General features: G+C 42.7%; 1 long non-coding RNA gene across 1 annotated transcript; it reads right to left on the bottom strand.

Moving 5' to 3' along the window:
- Positions 1–8,536: 8,536 nt before the first annotated feature.
- LOC142769407 (uncharacterized) lies at positions 8,537–13,111 on the bottom strand. Its single transcript, XR_012885829.1, has 2 exons — positions 12,413–13,111; positions 8,537–10,772 (listed from the first exon to the last, which is right to left on the bottom strand). It is a non-coding gene; the product is annotated as an uncharacterized LOC142769407 (long non-coding RNA).
- Positions 13,112–22,130: the final 9,019 nt, after the last annotated feature.

Genomic DNA, 22,130 nt, shown 5'->3' with positions numbered 1-22,130 from the left:
GGAGATAACAGGTTGAAATGATGAACCAACATTGTTAATCACAACAGCTTGCCGTTGGTTGTTTATATATTCTTTGACACAGTTGGGTACCTTTTAACCAATGTTATTTGGACTCATTTTCTATAGTAAGCGGTTATGGGGCACGTAGTAAAATGCTTCCGTGAAATTAGTAAAAAGGGCGTCGGTTTTTACTAGTTCATATCTATGTCTGTAAATCGAAAAGCTGCGACATGTATGATTGGCCACGTTGGAAACCGTGCTGGTTAGGAAAAATTATGGAATTACTTGTAATGTACTGCATTTTTTGAGACAATAAGACATGTTCGAGTAGTTTGCACACAAGAAAAGTTGATGATATGGGCCTGTAGCTAGTTAGTTTGTTCTTGTCACCACTTTTGTATATTAGTATCACATGGGCTTATTTCCAGTCATCTGCAGTGATGCCAGTGCTTAGAGGCTGTTGAAACAGTAGTGTGTGTATAAGAGCATGGTTTTTGTTTTCTTAGTTTTAGTATCTTTGTACAAATACCATCAGGACCTGGACTAGAAAAAGATTTAAAACTCTCGATGGCTTTCACAATACCATCGCAGGGACATTAACACACTCTATAACTTTTAAAATATTGGAAAACAGTTGCGACATATTCAGAAATTTTTCCTCATAAAATACATTGCTAAAGAAGTCCTTAAACCCATCAGCAATGTCACTTCCATCAATTTCAGCACCAGGCTCAGCTCAAACAATGGTAATTCTTCGGAGAGTGCTGGAGAATTGATATTCGAAAATTTTTTTTGGATGTGTTTTCAAGAATCAGGATATATCCTCGTTGAAAAATATATTTTTCCGTCTCAATATGTTGTGCACATTTTTTTCGACAAAAAAAGGTATTCTGATCGAGCGTCGCAGGGATTAGTGCGCGTTGCTTTTTTAAACAATAGCTTCTTTTTATTCAAGCGTCGCTTAACCTCTCCGGTAAACCCTGGCTTGTCTCCTGTATCATACATTCATCTTTTTGGAACGTATCTCTCACGCAGTCTTTACGGTTGATCTCGCAAATGAATGCAGTTGTTTTGCACAGAACAAGTTTTATATATTTCCATGAATAACTAGTAAAACTCAAAGAGCTCCGAGTTGAAGCCTTCATCGTCAGCTCTAGAGTAATCATAAATCTCCTTTTTTGTCGCAGTTTTTTCACAGTTTGTGCATTGAAGGTACAATGTATAACACGATGGTCGCTGATGTGCTCTAGAATATCCACAGTAACACGTTCAGCGTGTGTTGTTAGCAACAGGTCAACTTTTACAACCCCACATTTGGGCGTTTGAACCATTTGAGATAACTTGAATATTTTCAAAAGGTCGATGAAATATGTACATTCGTGTGTGTGTCGTCTGCAAGGTGAGCTCAAATAAGATCACTGTATACCTGGAAAGTTGAAATTACCGGCTAAAATGATAGAGGAGCGGTTATACTTGGAGTGGACGGGGCCTAAGACACTTTGCGGTTTCTCATAAACAATTTTAGGCAGTCGGGCGACCTATAGCATGCTCTGATAACTAGAGTTATAGTTGGTAAATAACATGCAAGCAAAACAATTTCGAGAATATTTTCCGTAGGTATCTCTTTAACATGGATATGCTTTCTGGTGGCTATTACGACACTACCACCCTTATTTCCCATGCGGTCTCTACTAAAGGTACTAAAGGGTTTGAAATTTGTAGTTTGCAGTCTTTAATTTCGGGTATAACCATGTATCGGTTCCGATTATCATGTACATGCATAAATGAATAAATAGAGATGATCTTGTTTATTAAGAATGCTATGAAAAATGGCTGAAATTATAGACTTTAGGTATTCCTGCGGTGGCTGCATTTCCGATGGAGGCGGAAATGTTGTAGGCGCGTGTGCTCAGATTTGGGGCGCACGTTAAAGAACCCCAGGTGGTCAAAATTTCCGGAGCCCTCCACTACGGCGTCTCTCATAATCATATGGTGGTTTTGGGACGTTAAACCTCACATATCAATCAACTTTAGGTACTCCAATGTTCTTTTTTTGCTTGTTGCGACTGCGTCAAACGTTGTCTTCTCGTTGTGTGCATTCTACGACGTTTTCCGCAGAATGTTCGTACCGATATATTTTCCTGCCTGTCTTTAACTTATCAACTGATAGCTTGAACCTTCACGAGGTTGACAGTTTGACCGAGCAAAATCACGAAGTTTCTTGCTGGCTAATTGTACGCGAGAGGAAAAATCCTCGTCTATCCGAACTCCTAATGATTTGACTTTTTTAGCTTGTAAGAGTAAGCAGAACACTGATCTTTGTCTTGTCGTTTAGAAACTTCACTATTACTGAGCAGTGATGCCCTTGCTTGCGAGACCCAATCTGATGCGCACGTTCAATATTCGTTATATCGACACCAAGGTGGCCTTTGAAAAATTTTACAATTATGACTTGAGAAGCTTCGTAGCCCTATTTTTCAGCCTCAGACAAGACTTTAGATATCAAATTTTTTTCTGCGCATTATTGTTTATGACGTCAACGACTTCTATTATTTTTTAGTCTTTTTTACCAGAGAAGGCTGATATATCGCCTTTGATGTACTCCACACATGACTTAGGTTCAGATAATGCTGTGAGATTAGCTACACAATTTTCTAGCGAAGATTCTACTTTCGAAACGCATTTTTAAAGTTTGTTATGCCCAACACAAAGTCCTTCATCTTACTGTTCATTTCCTTTTGAAATTTTTTTCAGTGCACCTTCAACATCTTTAGGGCTTCAATAACCTTATCCATCTTGTCAGGGCCTGGGTTTAGTTCGACGTCATCACAAAATATTACAAGATGAACACCAAAAAACACGAGAAAAATGAGCCACCCCCTTGGGCACCACGCAGCTATGAAACCAACGGCTGTCTGAAAGCGAAAACCTTCACGCGGTCTCCACAGCAGTCGGTGATTGGAACTACCTATGCGCGCTCGATATGTAACAATGTCAACACCCTAAGTTTACTAGGTTTGGAATTTGCGGCGAGTAATTTGATACAGTTCACATGGTAAAACCAACACTCACCAGAAAATTCAGAAAAGCGATGTTTATCGCTGTTCACAAATATCGCAAATCGCAACAATGCCCAGTCCACAGGGCCCTTTGTAGTATAGTTGCATCCAGCTAGTGCCGAGGCACGCGAATCACGTGAAGCTCAGTAGTCGATCCGATCGCCATGGTGGTATAGTGGCTAAGGTACTCGGCTGCTGACTCGCAGGTCGCGGGTTCAAATCCTGGCGGCGGCGGCTGCATTTCCGATGGAGGCGGAATTGTTGTAGGCCCGTGAGCTAAAATTTGGGTGCACGTTAAGAACCCCAGGTGGTCGAAAATTTCCGGAGCCCTCCACTACGGCGTCTCTCATCTTCATATGGTGGTTTTGGGACGTTAAACCCCACATATCAATCAATCAGTAATCGATTCAAGCGCCGTCAGTATCAATAGCAGTTGATAATTGTGACGATTCACCGTTCTCAGCGATGAGATGATCACCGCAGTGTCGCGAAGCGTGAGCCTGATGCCTAAAAAGACAGAGAAGCGATGTTTAGCGCGGTTCACAAATGCCGCAAATCCAATGGAACATAGAAACCACGTTAATGGTAGCAAACAGACGTAACAGACTCACCGGTCCGTGTATTTCCGGGCTTGAGACGGGTGTTCAGAACAAAAACGAACACCAGAACAAAAACGACGGTGTTAGACGCAGTAGCTCAAAATATTTACAGCAAAACGAAACAACGCGAAGCCATTCAATTGCATCGCACACCATTACCTTGCGTTGGCCGCCGCATACTTTCAAATGAGAGTATTGATGTCGATTGGCTACTGAAAGTACTAGTCACCCGGAGCAAAAACTATTTCAAAAAGTAGACGCGATCTTTGGCAAAGCAAAGATACATACTATAAACAGCACTTCGTTGTATTTAGGTGCAGCAATATACAAGGTATAGTATTCGGTTATCTGAAGAATATTTTGAATTGAAACTTGGCCCTGACGAGAGCTCTATACAACAAAGTGCAATAGCGCGAATGGCGGTGCCTCTGCGCTGCATAACGGAAGGGTGATCCAGTTGGGTTGCTTGAAGCTGTAACGCGCCGCTGTTGATTTTTCCACCCCTTACAGGTGATCGCATGAACTTGAGAGTTTCCGGGGCCTGTTTTCGATGGATGTCTAGAGTCTCCGCAGTGCTGGTTTCGCAAGTTCCTAAAAACAAAGGTGGATTTGCGAGATAGCACCGCAAGCTAACGCCTATCCGGTGGGTAGTGTACATTACGTAAGCGTTTATGCTCTGTAAATATCAGCACACTTAGACATTCTATCCAGTAACACGGTAATGTAAAGAAGCATAAAAGTTATACGTGCGCCCCCATTTGCTGTCACGATGAGACTGAAGTTGGCGCGGGCGCCGCGCCATCGTGCACGTAAAGTTGGCTCGGCCATGTGAATTTGAACATTTGACGTCACTTTACACCACGTGACAGCCCTCGCCCAACAGCGGTGGGAGCGGTGGAAGGAAAAGGTATACGCAACTCTGCTGCCTAAAGGTATAGCATATACAGTAATTCTGCGCTAGGTGGCTAGGGTAACTATAGTGCTCGTCGAAAGCAGTTTGGTGACAGTTTGGGCAGTGTGAGCTCTGCTCATCCAGAGTAGTTAAAAGGTTATTTTAGTAATATCTTCGTTTGATATTATTTTTAATTTTTCATTTTTCTTCGTCCTCCTCTTCTGCCACACGTCGACATACTTATGGCACTATAGGAAGCTCAATGGTAAACTACAGACACGCACCAACCTTCTTAAATAAATTGAGCGCATTCTTGCCCGAATCCACGAGTCTATTGAGATTTTCCAGCACGAGATAACTATTCACATTTCAACAATACAATCCAGGATCATGCTCACGTCGCAATCAACTGAGCTGAAGAAAACATTTGACGATCATAAACATTCTTCTATAGGAGTGGAACGCGATGGCTATACCTTCTTCTTAGTGCGCACTTCAGACGTTCAGTCCAGGAAGCCTTTTTGAACTTGGTATGCACCACTACGTGGCCTTTAGAAAATAGGGACAGAGGTTTGTGTACGTTTCGTAGTGGGTGACCATCTTTAGGCCGAAAACTCATTATGATAATCACATTGCACTGACACCCGACGGCAATAGGCACTTGTACCACGCATTATTACAGCAATATACATGTTCTATTGAGAAGCATGCATACAAGTCTGTTGTGTTTCTGAAGTGTGTGATACTTTCACTGCAATTCTATGCTAAAAAGTTATTTTCACTGTATATCTGCACAAGCATATATGTGGTTTAGTGGTATAACATCCGCTTGCCACGCAACTGACCCAGATTTCATCTTCACTTGGACTCGAATTGGCACGATTCGATCCGCGCTTTCATCCAGGAATTTTTTTTATTCATTTATTTTTCGCACCTTCTTGATTTTGAGTCACGCATTTTTCGCTTGCAACAAACCACGCCAATGCCGTAATTTTTTGCGAAACGAGCTCTGTAACGCTCTCACTTTAAAACTTTAATTGGTACAGGTGAGACAATCGTACCGGTACAGACACTCAGCTTGTGAGCACACACATCTGTTTTCCAACCAATAATACTTCAACATAAATATAGAATAAAAACCTCCATAAACGATGCCACAGACACGCCAAACCCGTTCTCGAACTTCAGTTTGTCATTGCGCACCTGCAAACAATCCCAGATTCAATTAAACAACCTACTTCGTGGAAAAGTGTACAAAAGGTCCTCTACGCCCACACCGAACGCCTACAGTAACCCCGGAGCAGCACAGGGGTAAACTTCACAAAGCTTTTTCTTGGCTACGCATTTTCTTAGCCGAGAATTCTCTTATCTGGAGGAATTACTATAGCGTGATACGAATTTAACTTTTTCGGCACTTAAGAGGGCGAGGAGGACACACGATAGCCGATGAAACGACAAGGAAAGAAAGAAGTATGTGCCGATAATATCAAGGTAGCACGCAAAGCATCTAGCATCGAGAGTATACGATGATAGCCAATGATTTGCTGCATCTGAGTTTCAGTTCCGCGAGCGTCTGCTAAAGCGCTTACGGGACGCCGCGTACGTTGTAATAGACGTTTTGGTGGGCTGTGCAAAGCGAAGCACTCGCCTTTCATCAACGACTGTAGCTAAAAACGAAATTGCTCGATGGTCTTAAGCCATCCAGCAATCCACGCACTATCTCGCTAAGTACAAGTAAACAACACTCCAGGTGCACCACATCAATGAAACCACGCATAAATCGATGCATGCAATGTTTGAAACTGTGCCTCAAATATCTTCCCTTGTTAAACGCGACCAGTTACCTTACAATTAATAAAGCTGCCTGCTACTCAACTAATTCGGTGCAATCGAGCATGGTATAGTGGTGAACGTAAGGGTGTTTTGTACCTATAGTAAAAGGTAGCCTTGGTTACAATATTCTTATTACAAGACACAGGAGCGACTCTTGTGCCTGCAGACAAATTGTGCGGAAATAGATAACAATAGTAATCAAATGAAATTGTGAGTGGAATTTCGCTGGTTCCATGCACCGCAGCATTTTTATAAAGCCGGAATGCGAGAACGTGCATACGCTTACGCTTAGGTATGTGTCTACGTAAAATGAGGGATACTGGTCGGGAGCTGTTCATTGCTAATGCTTTTCACAAAACACGGTGCAAATATTTCGTCCAGCGTTGTTTGAGTGTGCAAACAAAGCAAGGGACGTGTATGCGAGTCTTGAAGTCGATAGACGCTATCAGGCGTGCGAAAAAGACGAAAAGAGAGTGAGAGGCTCTCGTTTCGGCTTCGCAAATGTTTGAAATCCATAGATAATAAGGACAACTTTCTGGCCCAGCAGACGTCAAGAAAAGTTTCCGCAAACAGCGTCAGATGCTCGGAGAGCATAAAAAAGGGGAGTACGCGTTTTAAGGGAGTGACAGCCACACAGAAAGCGAGATGAAGTGTGACCGTCTTTAGATGTGAGAATCAATGCTAATTAGGAGAGTTGTGAGTTAATTAGCCAAGTCTTCCTTAAATAACGATAATAGAAACAAACTGACTATTCATCTAGTGAAAGTGACACTTGTGACAGTTAATTCATAATAGTTGATTAGCGTTGTCACAGGCCGATATATATTTTTATTTTCTTATTCACATTTGGCAAATTATGAGAAGGTAGCCTACGTTAGGGCTGGCTATCCCAACGTAGTGACAGTAATGTACACGGTAAATAGCGCAAGGTTATACACTCACACGTGGCGGTTTTTATCGTCTAGTAACTTTGGGCAAACGCATTCTAACTATTTTTTTCTATTTTTGACCAAGTTTCGCCGGACGTTTTTGCATTTGGCATCATTCGAAGGAATGACGATATATCAGCAATAGGGTGAATGCAAGCACTGCTGCAGTGTACGAGCGGTTACAGTGTTCATCTACAATCCAGGAGGTATTTGGTTCGATTCGCAGAGTCACCGAGCAATTTTTTTTTTTGCAAGAGGTTGCCCGGCCTGACATTATGCGTGGTGGCGGGTACAAATTTTTTAAGAAGGAGGCTTTCACGCTTGCTTGTTTCACTCCTCTTTTGACCCAAAAGCGCAGTACCATGCTCCTTCATAAATTACATAACGCAGGTTTCATAATTTTCTCCTCCATCCTCTGTTATCGCAAAAGTGTCCTGTGCTGAAATACCAATATCATACCTGGTATATTACTTTTCACGTGTTTGGATATTCGACCAGCGATCAGTCGTCAGTCGTCACGGTGTTTTGAAGAAAATCTACACATGCAGCGAGTTAACTGTTTGCGGCCAAGTTGACAGCCTTTGCAGGGACACTCTTTCGTGCTAATTTGGTGGGCATCATCGCATGCAGCAAGAACAAAGAGCACGGACAGTTAGAGCAGACACAAGGAGAGTGATTAGTTTGTGTCTTCTCTCCTGCTATCTGTCATGCTGCGCGCTTCAGTGTAATGTCGCTGTCAATGGTTAAAATGAACTATAACTATAGCAGTTAATCGAGTTCTGCTGAGAGGGTCCCCTATGGTCAAAAATGAAACACAACAATGGCAATTAGAATTGTGTGATAGAGAGATACTCTGCTTTGGGTAATTGAATAAATTTTTAAACCAAAGTTTATTTTTTATTAACAACAGTTTCAGTGCAGATGAAAGGGGTGGACGAAATTCGTGTATTCAGCTTGACTAGGTTTGTGACCTTAATTGTAATTGCCAACCGGTATTACAATATACATAATTATCACACACATACACAACCACGGGTGATAGCTTGCTTATTCTGATAAAATTGATATGTTGAAATCGACATATTCGACCAACGCAATGTGTACAAGATATGCATTTGGAATAGCTACGCTCCAAACTAATCTTCGCGGGTTCGTTTCATTTTACGCAATTTCTTGCCCATGACTGTAGGATGGCAAATGAAACAACTTCTTCGAACACACATATTTCGTGTAAGGTTACATTTATTTTATGCAGTACAAAACAAATTGAAATGTTTAATGGCTCAGAAGAAAAAGAACTAGAAACAAATTCAGCCAAATTATTACCAAACTTACTCACCAATGATAAGCGTATTCTCATTTAAAAGATACATACATACATACATACATACATACATACATACATACATACATACATACATACAAACAAACACTCAGGTGTAAATATTAAAATGAATGGCTATAAAACAACGATTCTAATACACTCATTTTGAATATACTACAGAAAGTAACTTACGTGAGAAATTCACCGGCACTGTTATGCCTGAACACGGTGTTTCTCGAACCATCTCACAAAAGCTTGATGCATAGTTTTCCGCTGCTGCCCAGTGACAAGCAGTTTTTTTAAAAAACAAAAGAATAAAGCCCTTGACAATATCTTGCTAAAGAAAAGGGCTGTGCATCAATATTTTGTACATGTCTGCAATATCCCTCTGTTTATTTACATAGCCTGGCTCATTCACAACCCACTAACAAAGCATGTTAGGACACTTGGGCTGAAAGTTGGCACAGCGTGAGTAAATTCTAGACAATACATGAATAATACAATTATAAGCTACTAAGCTCCTTGGTGCAAACAGTGTTTATATTGACAGCTATAAGCGCCATTTTGTTTCCCCAAAACACTTCTCAAAAGTAGAATCAACTTTATTTAGCTAACAGTTTCTCTTCTGGCGCGTCGTGGTGGCTCAACGGTGGAAGTGACTCTTTCGGCCAAGAAAACAAAGACCAATTATTTTTTCAGTTCGTGAATTCACCCCATAATAACATTGAGGCAGCTGGTAGGAGTGCTTTTGGAGAGAGGAAACCACCACATTCCCACCAGTTGTGGCCTTGGGTAGCTACTTCACTTGGACAAAAATGATGAAAAACACTCCTCAAGAAGACTTCAAAGTTTGGGCATCAACACAGTTCCCATACAGCTGTCCATTAGTCTGCTTGAAAAATATTCAGTTTACTGGTGGGGAAAGACTGTACACTAATTATGTGAGGTGATGCTCCAGTGCACTGCATGTATGTCTTGCTGCTGGCCTCAACTGCGATGTTGTTCAGCACGTATGTGTAAAATCACAACTAATACTATGCCACTGCAAAGTAAAATTTGTCACTTTCATAAAACAGGGCCCACAATGAAAGAACATAAAAACAATTACCTTAACACAGTTAGAAAAATATAAATACATTTTCATACAGTTTTACAGCTTATCTGAGAATAGTTATAATGGTTATAAACACATTATTACTGCTCTAACAAAGTATTTAAAGATGCCAGCTTTAATATTAGAGTATACCAGTACCTTTGTAGGGCTAAACAATCGTACAGGCACCTAGAAAAAGATAAGTAAATGCATGCTTTAGCTACATATAAATTAAAATAGATACTTTTATATCTAGTCTAAGTAAAGCTGCACAGATGATAAGTCACTTGCACAGTACACGTTAACATTATGAAAAAACCTATCCGAGCAAAGTATGCATTAAAAAGTTACACTTACACAGTAGAAACAGATAAGTAGACTGTTGAAGGACGGACAGGCAGTGGGATAACAATACACAAGCACTAAAATCTACTGTTAAGATATACTAGGAGAAGTGATGATCCTCTTCCTTCCAAATAAAATAATTCCCAATGATTCACTTCCCAGAGCTTATCCACTCATGGCATCATTGGTGCTAAACCAATGAGTGTAGGCTGGAGGATTACATCGACTAAGTACTAGATTACAGCATCCAAGGCTTTACTTCTTGTATTACAAAGAATGCAAACACCGTTACCATTGTCGACCATGGATGCTGTGATTTATAACAGGTAAATGCAGAGACACGCAGGCACTTAACACGCATGTGAAAAACTTCAGATCAAAAATATTCGCCAACTAACACTACAACAGCCTTTAAATTAGTGTCATAATTTGGTATCTTTTATGCCAAATATAATAATTCAGAATGCAAGCAAAGAAACTGCTGAATAATGAACTGCTAAGAAGTTAAGCTGCAGCTGCGCAGAATGGTACTACGTATACAATTCAAACTGCTCCTGACATCCAAATGTGCTCCTTTTGCTGTCGTAAACTTTGAGCAGGAGAACAGTCACTGGCGGTCCCTTTATACTTGTTGGTCTTTTGTGCTCTGTTCTTGATACACTGCACATGACCGTGGAGCACCGGATCCCTTGTTACTGCTGGAAGTTAGAAAAATACAGATCATTGTTACAACCATGCTACATGCAAGAGTGTTTAGTTTTTAACTATGTGCTCATATTTACAGATGTCATATTTTTAGAAGCCAATGACAAGCCTCAAGACACACACAAACAGTGAAAACTGAAAATCTATTTTATTATGATACAAGAGCAAAACTACAATGTTATAGATGAAGGCATAAAACTTCTACCAGGCATAAAAAGTCAATAAAGTTTCTTCTATTTCGACTACACTAGGTGCGAGAAGCAGACCACAAATACGTTCACTAAGAAACAGAAGTTAGACTGCATTACAACACAACAGCCAATGTTCATAACTTGTTCATAAGGCTGTCTAACATAGCCAGCTCACGATACCACGTATAGGAGCAAATGGGCAGTCTAGAAGACACAAAGCACTTGTGTATTATGAGTGTGCTTGTTGCCGACATCTATTATTCTAAAAGAAGAAAACCTTTCAAAAATGCACTTCATCATGGGAAATATTCATGCGCAACAAACACAACGGGCTCCTACAGGTGCCACCAACACTCTCCATCATTGGTGATACCAGTGTCTTGCCGGATGGATATGCTGCGTCCTGCACTGAACACCAAAGAAGCGCTCCATGACTTGGCTTGCATGTGTGCTGGCTGCATCGCACTGCTGCTGAAGTAGACTAGCCACAGACATAGAAATGATACCGGGACTCTACTCGAAACTTGTCCTCCGGTGCGAGGGGCCTTACACTGTTTTGGAGAAAACCTCTCTGGTAATTTCCTAATTGAGCCAGTTTCCCGGTAGGACAACATGCGCCGGCACGCACGTGACATCGTCCATGTTTCCCGACTGAAACCATACCATGAGCCTCTGCCTGAAACTTCTTAAGTCGCCAGGATGGCTCTTTTTTCAGCGGGGGCGATTGTGATGAAGATGTGCCTGCTGCGAGCAGCATCGCCAACGCCCGGCTCTCTCGACTCGTGCTTAAGCTCGCTGCTGTGCTGATCTCTGCTGGATGGTTCTTCATGCTGTCTTGCCATTGTCGTTATCGACTAATAAACCTCGTCACATCATGGCTTTGAAACACACTGAACGTCACCATTAGAGATCTACAATGCATACTTAGGTCAGGTACAATTTGTAGAAAAGTATAAATCATTATGCAATCGTGGTGAACACGTTCGGCTTAAACACAACAAGCCACATCACCGAGAGAGAAAAAGCTACATGAAGTAAAAGATGCAGTTACTGGCCCTATGTTGTCTGAGGCTTGTTCAATAGGTCTTTCTCCTTGCAAGTTGTGAACAGCCAGGCGATTTTCACCCACTTGCTATTTCCTTTCAGAGCACTCGATCCATCGAGGGAGTCACAAGCTCGAGAGCTCAATAAGGAATCAAAGTATTTGTGCTCGTTTAGAAGCACCAGCTTTTGGGTCTTAGATGATTGGACTTTAATTCATAAGCTGCAGGCTTTCAACTTTCAACAATCTCAATTGTCTTGCTATTTAGTTCTGTAACTGTTGAATAAGAATTATGCGTGAGAATATTACAGGTATGCACTGCAAGCAACCATGCTTGGGTTTTCAATTCGTGCACAGTAAGTGTTGTTCACATAATCGAATGGATTAAAGAAAAACTAACCTTGCAGCCAGCCTATAGGCAGTTTTGTGCCCTCGAAGCTCCCAAGCAGATCACAGTCCTTCCAGATGAGGCTGCCATGCATGCTTCCAGGCCACATCCGCTGAATGATAACAGTCCCAGCAGTGACATAGACTTCCACAGTCAGGGAACACTTGTCCTTCCTATTTTTGTACAGGTGCTCCAAGTCATGATGAGGATTGATGTGCCAGTGTGTGCAACCGATGCATCACAGGACCTTAACAAGCCAATCTCTGCGATCTGTTAAGAGCCAAAAACGAGATATTTAAAAACAATCAATAAAAGCACTCACTTCTAATACTTCTTTGACGAAGCTATCACTTCGTCAAAGTGACCAAAATCTGCTATAATCACTTTGAAATTAACTGAAGCCTCATGTAAAATTTACGTACCGCAATATATATGTCCTAGGGAAGTATAGTGCTACCACAGTGGTAATCGTCTATAGAACTAATTTTCACAAATAACATAAATTTCTTAAATGCAACCTGGCTTCCGGAAAATAAATTCACATTAACTTTCCAACTATCAAACGTCCTAAATCGACAGGCCCAACCTCGTAATCAAACAAGAGCTCACTTGTATCAAATCACAAAATCTGATGTATTTGCTTCATAATATATGTATGTATATAACAGTAGTAGTAAATTTTTCATGCTTCAACTTACCATAGAGAAACATAACCAGTGATGGGCTCAAAAACTTGCACACGTTATGGTACTGCGTGAATTATAGTTGATTGATATGTGGGGTTTAACGTCCCAAAACCACTATATGATTATGAGAGACGCCGTAGTGGAGGGCTCCGGAAATTTAGACCACCTGGGGTTCTTTAACGTGCACCCAAATCTGAGTACACGGGCCTACAACATTTCCGCCTCCATCGGAAATGCAGCCGCCGCAGCCGGGATTCGAACCCGCGCCCTGCGGGTCAGCAGCCGAGTACCTTAGCCACTAGACCACCGCGGCGGGGCGCGTGAATTATAGTACCAGTGAAATTTAGTTCTTCAAGGTGAACTCAGCGATGGCAGCATTTAGTAGCCATCGATGTCATGAGCAACGAAGTGTGCTTTATGGCCAACAGGCAAAGGCATCTGCAGACTGGAAGCTGCTGATGACAGCAATGAAGGGCTGGCCAGGCGTGCACGTCCATTGATAAAGTGTAAGAACTGGCCTTGACCGGCTGTTGTCAAGGCTCCAGTGCCGTGCAAAACGATGGCCAGACGAACTCGGAAACCTGAAGTTGGGCGGTATTGGCCTACAACTTCATCCAAAGCAAGGCACTGGTGAAATCTTTGCTCTTTCTGGGGGCCGGAGGCAAGCTTGACGTTCATGGGCTCTCGCTGCCACATAGAACTCTCAAGTTGTTACCGAATAACAGTCTAGACGCGCTGCCATAGTAACACGATCCACTACAGAATGTAGCATCTCGCAGCTTTGGTTCACCACATCACAGCGCTAGGACTATGGTTATCACAAAAAGGCGAAGTGACGAATTAACAAACAAAAGCGCCAAGCTCCACCACCACAACGTCGCAGGGCAAAACAGTTATCAACGCTGTCTTTCGATTTTCGGTCACACGAGCACAGCTTGTTCACAAGTCTTGGAACGTCAACACAGCACCACTGTTCACAACAAACATCGTTTCAATTCCGAACACTAAATTGCTCTCAGAAAAATAGAAGCATACGGGCTAACCAGTGGCGAAGCAAGAACCGAACACAGCGCGTAGTTCATACGTTTCCGTACGTACTTGGGGTCATTCAAGTAACGTGCCAAAATGCTGTCAATCCGAAATGTCACACAGCACCCAACAGAGACACTGGAAGGTCAAGCAAACGAACTGTTACTGGCACACAAACACACATTGCAGGCTTCTCGAGTGCTAGTTGCCGTCGATACACCGACGCCGATCCCCGCTTGATAACCGCACCGACGCACAGGCTTCGCTGCGCTTCACCGTACACCATTGCACTGCCGCAACTTTCCGCACTGCTTACACGCACCGAAAGAGCTGCCGTAATCACAGCGCATCCGGTCGAACGCTGAAGTAACTCATGCGAGAAGTGTTTGCTGAAAGTCGCACCGACCGATATGCTGTTTAGGACGCCATGTGGTTTTCGCCAACTGCGCAGCACGTAAAAGAGCTCTTAGAAAGTACTTGCGCTATTTTCACGGCATGACAAAATTTGCTCTCATGTGCGAGGGGGGTGATATGACGAACACGACAGGCGTGCCAGATGAAAGAAATGTTTTGGCAACGTCACGAATGAGCTGATGTAGAGGGTATTGCTTCACAACCAATCACAAGCTGTGCCCGTAGGCCAACCCGTCGTCTGCTCGCGTTTGTCGTCTGCTTCGATCAGAGCATGCGATAGGAAATTCGCCTTCGCAACGCTATTATTCTCAGGTCAAGTGGCCGCTGCGTCACACAAAATACATGTCAGTGGCTCGCTCTACGTTTGAATGATGTGTGTGCGCCAAGTTACATGGCTGGTAATTGACGCAGGGATGAATTCAGCCAAGGTTTGCTCCACAATAGTGAGGATTTGCATATTTTCGGTGTCATACAAAGTTACTAGGGTCATTTTATTCCGACTGCTTGCCACATTATCACGGTCCATATCGGTGTCTGAACAGTGAAAGTGAAAATGCATGATTTGTCTGTAGTTCCATGAGTAATCACGCGCACCCCTAATACGCTCCGGTTTACAAAGTACGCTTTGTTCCAGATTGTCCCAAAGTGTATCGAAAGCTGTATTTCAGAAATCGCACCCATTGGACAGTTAGAGCCAATGAAAGTACATTAGAGCACAACCTTTATGAACCACTCACTAAAAACTTCCTCTCATTTTTATTTCCAATAGCGTGCAAGGAATGTGCTCCCATTGACCTCTTTGGTGGTAATTTCCACCTATGAAGCAAGGTCTTGAGCCGCACTTTTAATTGGATGAGATGGGGCGCAACACAACAACATAACAAATAAGGTTGATCCTATGCCATGCCGTGTTCGAATGCACCGACCATTCACGTATCATATTGGTTTTCATCCAACCATAAATCTTTACATGCAAAATTTTACGCCGTTGACGCCCAATACAATGCTTCAATTACTGCGACTTCGAACTTATTGGACGACGGTGGTTGTCAACACGATCCACTGCGTACAAGGGAAACAACACACGAAACTGAAAGCACCGGAAGAAATAAAAACGCACCAGCAGTCATCAGGCAGCCCTTCATGGGCGTAAATTAACTCAAAACCAGCCAGGGCACCAAAGTATACCGCCGCGGCGGCAGGTTCTAAGTAGCCACATTGTTTCTAAGAGTGGTCCGGACCCCTCTTAGGATTTTTTCTCAACCACGCTATTTTTACGCACAATTTCGCTTCGTGAATCAACTTACGAGCACTTTTCGGTGACGTAAGCAAATATAGGAACTGCATCACCATCGCTGACATGTTCCCGGGCAGTCACAGCGCGCTTCATTGCAGCGGCCGCTGTGACAACGATTGCCTCTTAAGACGTTTTTTCGTTTCATGAATCGGCTTACGCAACAATATTTCTCTTGCGCAAAAATGTTTTCGTAAGTGAGTTTTGCGAATCCGGCCACTGATTAGCAACTTAATCATTTGCTCAAAGTTCTTGACCTAAAATGGGTCCACCGAACTTAAGGAAGACATATGTCTATGCAGGTATATGTTTCTGGGAAACTATAAGGGGCCAGAATGGTGGAGCTGGCTAATAGGTCTTCACCGTGAAGACAATTTGAAGCACTGAAACTTCTTTTTTTTCCTGCAACACAGATTGTCCAAATCAAGATTGTACAACAGAGCCACCATCCGCTTTTGAAATTTCGACGGCTTCTTGTCTGCTCCCTTGAGATCCTTCCAATGGAACGCGCAGCCTTCTTCAGGAACTCAAGATGGACTGCGGGGCTAATTAGTTACTCACCTAGCAGTCTATACTTTCTAAGTGTTGAGGTGTGGCAGTTGTTAGTCGTGCTGTTGCAGTGAATGCTGATTTTGCGCATGCTTTCTATCTTCAGGTGCGCGTTGTGATTTCTGAGCTGCTTGCCGTTCTTCACGTAACAATACACTTTATTTGTGGAACATTCATCCTTGTGACAAAACATTGCATGATAAATCGTCAACTGCCTTTGCAAATGTTCTATCGAGTCTTAGACGGACAGATTAGTCATGCCTTTCTTTAGTGACAGTGGTTACTGCCAGCGGCAAGGCAGCGCACAAATACGGTGCTGAAAACTACCTTTGCTGTGATCTCATTGAAGGCTTCACTGTAAAATTATCTATGGGCAGGTTACTAGAAGTGGACTTCAAGTGGTAAAGTGCGGCCAAGCTGCCAGTCTCATGTACCGTGAGAATCAGTGTTATGCACAGCAGGAGCAGCACGGGACTGTGGTGTATGAATTTTGAGTGAAATATTACGAAATTACGCTAAAGATATGAACAATTTTTTTTACGCCTGGAGACACGCTGAACAGTCCCATATGGCTGTATAACAACTTATTTAGTTTTTTTTAATCATGCCAAAAAGCAACATGGTTATTACCAACGCCATAAGCGCTAGGTCGTTATGTAGCGTTTACAATGTAGTTGCAGCTTTTGTAAACGTTGATAGTTCTACGTAAGCCAGCTTCAGTCGATGGTGATTAACTACACTTGACTTTAACCCCACGTGACGGCGGTGTGATAGTAGTGCATATGTAATGTTCATAAAATTAGAGTGCCACTACCGGAACCACAACGAACCTTGCAGCACGTTCACGCTGCATAGAGACTTTTTGCAATGGAGTTCCGTGATCTGGCGTGGCTCTGTGTAGAATACATTATTTCCACGTGGAATAATGCTTGAATTCAAATATTGCTTACTGTTTGCATCCGTCGGGTGAGCAGTGCCGATGTAAGTTTTTCTTAACATTCTCAAACTCAAATTACTAATGTCCGTTGTCACCACCCGTGGCAAAATATACTCGTAAACTGTCAATCACCGGGGGCGCATACCAGCATACCACGCCCTACGGTGTACGGGTATATGCCCCACGTGTCTCGAGTAAAAGGTTGCAGGATGCACATGACGAGATCATCTCGTTGTCCATGCCTTGATCAGACAGTCATATTTCTCAAAATCTCTTACACTCCCGTACTAATATTTGTCGAGCCCAAGTGAAGGAGGCGATCACAAGAGCATCTAGACGTATGTGGCTAGATAGATAGATAGATAGATAGATAGATAGATAGATAGATAGATAGATAGATAGATAGATAGATAGATAGATAGATAGATAGACAGATAGATAGATAGATAGATAGATAGATAGATAGATAGATAGATAGATAGATAGATAGATAGATAGATAGATAGATATATACGCTCAAAGTGCCTGTTGTCCGCCAAGAAATGCTTCGCATTTATTATCTAACCTATTCGCTGTTTATTAACTGACCTATTCGCTATTAGGCTGATGTCAGTGCTCCTCCTTTGCTATACCCGTCTGTGGTCGTCTTCCCATTGAGAGAAAGTGCGCGTACCTAGCAGTCTAATTATTTCTCAGTTGTTTTTTTCTTTATCTCTATGGCAACATATCCACTTGTATCTTTGGCAACAAAGAGAGAAAGCAACCATACAAGGGATGAAACTGTCCCTTTTACCGTGACCAAGCAACGGGCTTTTGAGTTCCCGCTTAAAAAGTCCAGAATACGCATAGCGGCCGCAGGTGTTTCCTGCTGGCGTGTGCTCTATCGGCCAATTGCGGACTGGCTGCAAAGTCGTTCTTAACGGGCCGTATAATCCTCCAGCAGTGCGTGTGAATCAATATCCGGCTGACACGCCGTTTCCTAATCTCTGCACAATGAGACTGACGGGAGTCGCGTCATACCCCGGTCGAAGCAGTCCCGCTTGACTCCCCCCTTACAGCTGCCTCTGCCCTCACTCTCATCCGTTTTCTGCTCTTTATTCGACATCGCGGGCTGTTATCCTGGCCGTGTTCTGAGATGTCCCCTCGTCCGGGGCGCGCTGTCTTTTTACGATTATCCACGGAGGGGGGAAGAACAGGCTGGCACGCGGCGCACCTTACACTCTGTCGTTCTTCCTAAGCACCATTATATCTACACGTGAGCGTAACTGAATGCAAACTGAAGCGCAGAATGATGATTGTATTTACATGCACAGATGTGTGGAAATTGTTTCTGTGGAAATTTTTGCGCTAGTGCGATATCCATACTGTTCCTAAGCAATTCCGACTTTTCGTTCCTAGTTCAAGAAAGGTAAACTAAAATGTAAAGGAAAGCACATCACGCATGCGATAAATGAAAAAGTTAAAATAGTGTCATCGCCAGAGAAGCTAAATGAAAACACTACACGAAATTGGCTTCAATGCATGCAGTATAAAAACTGTACATTATTGTTAACAGTTTTATTGGCGCGGTGAAGGTGGTGAAAGCTGCTGTTCTGATTTCTACAATTAAAATAAATGTGCATTCTGTCCAAGAAGTGAAGGTTCAAAATGACACTGGACTTCCACGAAAAACTACCAGCGAGGTCAGAACTTCTCGCCAGCATGTAAGCGGTGGAAAAGACCGCGTTACATTTAGTCAAACAAAGGGGAGATTTTACGTTTGGAAAGCTTGCGACATTGTACACTATACACCTTAAATCTCTAAATGTATAAGACTTGTAAAACGCGAGTATTTTACTAATAAATAATTTAGGGGAGCGAGAAGCATAATTCTCCTATTGTAGTCCTGCAATTAGAACTTGTGCAGAGTAAAATATCTCATAAGCAAGGGACAGATTAATTCACTGAAAGCTCTAGAAGATGTGGTGATAAATGCAATTAGTCATCAGAGACACGCTTGACATTATTAGACATAGATAACAAGCTGGCCTCACCACAGTTAAACTACCATTGATCACATTACGATATAAATAGTTATTGTGACATCATACGGATAAAAGAAAAAGCCCTTTAAGCGACGTTTATATGACATTCCAAGATACAGAAAGAAATTCAACGGAGCAAATATATATATATATATATATATATATATATATATATAAAAGAAGAATAACTTCGGTTGCCGCAAGGTTATAAATATGAAAGTAGATGCGCTTTCACATAACAACTGTTTATTGTGCCGACGTTTCGACAGGAACCCCGTCTTTTTCAAGGCATAATGCCTTGAAAAAGACGGGGTTCCTGTCTCTCTCTCTCTCTATATATATATATATACATATATATATATATATATATATATGTGTGTGTGTGACGTATGAAGGTAGCGATGGTTGGTAGAAGCCGAGAAGGAAAAAGTGCTTATAGAATAAACATGGAGTATGAGCCGGGCCACGTCTGCCATTCATCATAGCGTTACACAAGTCGACAGGATGAAGACCTCGCAACCACTTCATCGCCCGGCCATCATCATCGAAGACCTCAGCGAGACGCAGTGACCGAACGCGGACCACCATGACCACCAAGCATCATGACAGCATCATCAGACGACCTTCCCATCCCCAAGTACACCGGAACAGCGGACGATGGACCTGTACAGGACTGGTTCGACCTGTTCGAGTTCCACGCTACCGCTGCATCTTGGTCGGAACGGGAGATGGTTACGAACTTCAGCGACTACGTCACTGGTGAGGCATTTAAATTTTACCTCACGCACATATTCGACAACGACGAGTCATGGCAAAAAATAAAAGAAGAAATGATCGTCTGGTTTCAAGACTCCAATAAAGATTCGATTAGAACACACGCTCTCAGTGCATTCGATCTCAGTCATCGCAGTCATAAGCAGCCTTCACGCGTTCGAGCACAGAGCAGAAGTTTACAATTCCCGTCCGGCAAAGTCAGTGATCTGCTCATAGAAAGACATCCTAGCCATCTTTCTAGAAGGCCGAACCTTCCACCTGGTTTCCCATGTACACAAATATCACCAACGCTAAACTCTTCCATACAATACACAAATCAAGACAACATTCAAGCACCGAATGTACTTGACTCTTCATCTTCCTTACGTAAGCCACCACCTGGTTTTGTGCCAAGTAGCTCGTCTGGTGCTTGTCACTCTCATCGCACCCCTCAAGATATCGCCACATACGCAACTCACCACCTGAAATATCGGCCAAATACCTTGTCAAGCCACTGCCATTCCGAAAGCGATTGTACTTCAGGAACGCTTGGCTCAATTCTCCCGCAAAGAAACGAACCTACGGAATCGGAAACACGTCAAGCGATGTTTGCGGCGATGTCATTCTCAGGAACGGGACCAACCGAAAGTGGAAACATTACGGAGTCACCAATCAATGCGAGTCTCGCCGATAAAAACGAAAATGTATCTACTGCTTTTCTTGACAGAAATCATGCTTGCATCCACTCGTAAAGAATGCTGGCAATACCGACAGCGTCTCCTTATTCAACGACGATGACCAACCACAATTTTCTCAGAGCTGTCACCAAACCAAGAAAATACGACGACGAACGAAAACTTCAACGGAAGCACACTCACGACTTTAACAACTTAAAAAATTAAGGACTTTGATCCAAGGGTCATTTCAAGAAGTAGGACGTTTCCGTATGAAGGAACATCGCCACAGACGCTCTCTGCGTCTGCGGTTACACAGACAACACCACGGAAAACGCCCAGAAAGACACGGAAGCACTTCTTGCACGCCGCCAGCACACAGGCATCTAGCCGTCACCATGTCTCAAGAAGCACGCATTCTAGATACAATGCGTCTGTCGCAGCCACGACTCGAAATCCGACGCATTAGACGTCCAACCTTCCAATGCTACAAGGACTCCCAACCTTGTTCGTTTTTCGCTACTATCCAGGCTGTGTCATCACCATTTTCCACGTCGAATGCAGGGTTATGCTCTCCAGAACGCAACAGCCAACCTCGCCCACCTGAGGTCTCCTAGATGTAACTGGACTGCCTTCCCTGTGAAGATTTTTGTGCAAGTGCATGGAACTGCCGTGTTACATGGAACTACTCTATTTTGTGATATTTTTTCCTATGATGAGACACCACTTGTTCATGCTTCATAGTTTTTAGCTCGCGCATTTTTTCGGGGGGAGGGGGAATCATGTGACGTATGAAGGTAGCGATGGTTGGTAGAAGCCGAGAAGGAAGAAGTGCTTATAGAATAAACATGGAGTATGAGCCGGGCCACGACTGCAATTCATCATAGCGTCACACACACACACACACACATATATATATATATATATATATATATATATATATATATATATATATATATATATATATATATATATATATATATATATATATATATATATATATATATAATAAAACGTTCATTTGACAAAGAAAATGAGGAAAAGAAAGGTATGGGGAGCATGTGAATGGGGCCCCTATTCGAGGGCTCTACTGGCTTCAGCGGCCCACTGCGCCTGGTCGAGAAGTGCTAGTTGCACCCCCAGATCCTCGCTGGCGTGCAATCTCCCACTGCTCCCTTGCGGAAATTTCGCCAGCTATTTGCGGCGAGTTAATTCCGGTTAGCCTGTTTTGACAATCCCACGTTATGTGAGCGAGAGTGGGCCTGCCTTCGCACCACGGACAACTATCGCTGTACATCGCAGAGTGAATGACATGCTTCAATGAAAGATTTGTATATGGGTTTGTTTGTATAAGGCGCCAGTCATAAGAA

The sequence above is a fragment of the Rhipicephalus microplus genome, chromosome 1 (genome assembly GCF_043290135.1).
Source record: "Rhipicephalus microplus isolate Deutch F79 chromosome 1, USDA_Rmic, whole genome shotgun sequence".
NCBI lineage: Eukaryota > Metazoa > Arthropoda > Arachnida > Ixodida > Ixodidae > Rhipicephalus > Rhipicephalus microplus.
The sequence above is the reverse complement of the archived record's forward strand: the minus strand, read 5'-3'. Positions and strand labels throughout refer to the sequence as shown.